The sequence below is a fragment of the Crocodylus porosus genome, unplaced genomic scaffold (genome assembly GCF_001723895.1).
Source record: "Crocodylus porosus isolate Cpor-Errol unplaced genomic scaffold, CroPor_comp1, whole genome shotgun sequence".
In the NCBI taxonomy this organism is placed as follows: Eukaryota; Metazoa; Chordata; order Crocodylia; family Crocodylidae; genus Crocodylus; species Crocodylus porosus.
Genome location: NW_017728943.1, coordinates 94,234,886 through 94,237,308, shown reverse-complemented (window position 1 = coordinate 94,237,308; position 2,423 = coordinate 94,234,886).

Here is a 2,423-nt window from a genome sequence, read left to right as displayed (position 1 = left end):
AGATTCCAGCATCTTGTGTATCAGTATCCCCATGCTAAAAAATGGTGGCAGGAGCACTTTAAATAAAGCTTGTTGAGTGAGCTTCAGTTAAAGTGGCCCCCATTTTGTAGTTTGGGGATGCTGATACATGTGATGCTTTAGGTGCTTTAATTAGCGTGGTTCTCAGAGCTGCTTTAATTAAAGCCCCCCCCCCACCTCCCCTCCAAGCACATGTAAACTAGGATGTTTAAAAAGATGTGTTACTCAGGGTTCTTTCACCTCATCTGCCAAAGATAACACTAAATGAAATTTGTTACTATCCCTCTATTGTTCCATCAACTACATTAAACAAACTGGGGGCTGATCTAAAACCCAAGGGTCTCAAAATCAAAAAGTAGTTTCTAAATTGTTGTTTTTCATTCCAAATAATTGATTCTATACATGACTGCCTTTTTTTTTTTGACATAGTAGTGTTAAGGATGTTCACAGGATGTAGTTAGTCAAGATTCAAGCTGTAGCAAGAAACCCTTCCAAAATTCTTAATAATGGAGCTTGCCATCCCACCAGCTGTTAGGTTTGTGACCATTGGCATTTAGCCCTCCATCCTTTGTGCTGTAGCAACCAGATTAAATCAGCATATGAGCACAACAGGATTGCACTGAGTCACAGACCTGAGTCAAAAATAGAATCTCAGAGGGATGGCTCAATGGTAAGCAGCCATATAAATGTATTCAAGCAAACTATCCAATCCTGCAATTTTGTTTTAGCACAATATTATCCTCTAATTGTGTATTCATGGCTAGCACCTCAGCAGACCTGTACTTTAAGGTCATCATGAAGCAACATGATGCTCCTTTGAAAGAGGACTGAGGAAATTCTTGCTTTTCAGTTTTGAATTATTAAAATATTGTATGAACTTGAAATTATGGAATGCCTTGCAGTGTGTAAAATCTTTCACCTAAGATTTGGCAAGCCACAGCATGGCAAGGCACTAGAAATAGAAATTGGCATACTGAGACAGTTAGTCCCAAACCATCTTTCTACATCAGTGACCAGTTGTTGGAGAACAAAGCCTCTGAAGGAAGTTTGTTAATAAACTATATGACCTATGGTCATGCAAATCTTTGGTCTCCACTTCGATTTGGTGAAGATTTGGCCTGATTTAGTGGCTGAATCTCCAAATCCGAATCAAATAAGAGCACCATTTAATCTTTCCAAATTGAATCAAAACCCTCCAAATCAATTCAGAGAAATTCAGAGATTCGGACATAGACAGGGCTTTAAAAGTTTTTTCTATATACCTCTATGTAGCAGGTAACTCACGAATGCTGCAATGCTGGAATGTATAGAGTGTTTCACAGAAGTGCGGGGGACTCCCCCGCCTGCTCAGCAGCAGACCTGGAAGTGCACCAAAAGCACTTCCAGTCCACTTCTGGGTCTGCTGGAGAGAGCACTGCCCCCCCACACACACACACCCCTCCTGGATCAGTGACTTTTTCCTCCTGGGTCCAGGGGGGGCACCCAGGTTCCCCCTGTGGCTGATTGCCAAACTGGGGGGGGGCTCTTCCACCCCATCACTGGGGCCATGGAGTCTTATACCCCATGGGGCTCAGATGTCCATAAACATGCCTAGCCCCCTTTCTGTACCTACTACTGGGTTACCCACCAGCTTGGGGGGGCTGGGACTATAAGGCACCCCATCCTCACCTTTGACTAGGGAGGCAAATGATGCGGTATTTCCTGGGAGCCATCCCACCACAGGCAGCCCCAACACACTATCCTACCTTAGCAGAGTGTAGTTTTGCATCATGCCCTAGAACCAAGAACATCCAGCCATCCCCATATCTCCTGTCCTATACCTCCAAGATGTCATGAGAAGCAGCTCCAGCTAGGTGATGTTCCCTATGGCTACAGTCAGCAACTGCTAGCTCCCCTTCTCAGGCCTGCTTTTATTGCCAGCAGCTGAGCCCTCTTCCCCAGTCAGGTTGCTTCTAGATGGCATTGTGACATGTGATTGGGAGTGCAACCACCTGCAGGCTGCTCTGCTTCTACAGCTAAGCCCTTAACGTGGCAAGCACAAAAGGCGCTATCCCCTCTGACTAGTTTGTAACAGGCCACTAGATCCCCCCTCAGCCTTCTCTTGTGGAGACTGAACTTGGAGGCCTCTCCTTGTAGAGCTTGCCCTGTTGCCCCCTGATCATGTGAGTGGCCCTCCTCTGGACCCTCTCCATGTTGTCCAGATCCTTCTTGAAGTGTGGCACCCAGAACTGGATGCAGTACTCCAGCTGCAGCCTGACCAGTGCTGGGTAGAGGGGGAGTATCACCACCTTGGTCCTGCTTGAGATGCATCTGTGGATGCATGACAAGGTGCGGTTGGCCTTCCTGACTGCCTCCCCACACTGCCAGCCCATGGAGTTCCCCAACCTGTAGGTGTGGTACCAATT